Raw genomic sequence first — 212 nt, 5'->3', positions numbered from 1 at the left:
CCTGAGATCAGTTTACCTTCTTTTATATTTACTATATAGAATACTATATACAATGAAAATAATTTAAAAATCTATGACTTTTATTTTTTTCAGACATTCATGTTTTAAATGTAATACAAAAGACAAGATTGGCAACCTGTTTTAAAAAAACAAAAACCTACATACAAAAAATACATTTAGAATTTTTGATAAATTTTTAAGTTTCAGCAAAT

This window comes from Pteronotus mesoamericanus, unplaced genomic scaffold (assembly GCF_021234165.1).
Source record: "Pteronotus mesoamericanus isolate MK-2021 breed Mesoamerican mustached bat unplaced genomic scaffold, CSHL_Meso_final contig_263, whole genome shotgun sequence".
Lineage (NCBI taxonomy): Eukaryota > Metazoa > Chordata > Mammalia > Chiroptera > Mormoopidae > Pteronotus > Pteronotus mesoamericanus.
Note: the sequence above shows the minus strand (reverse complement) of the source record.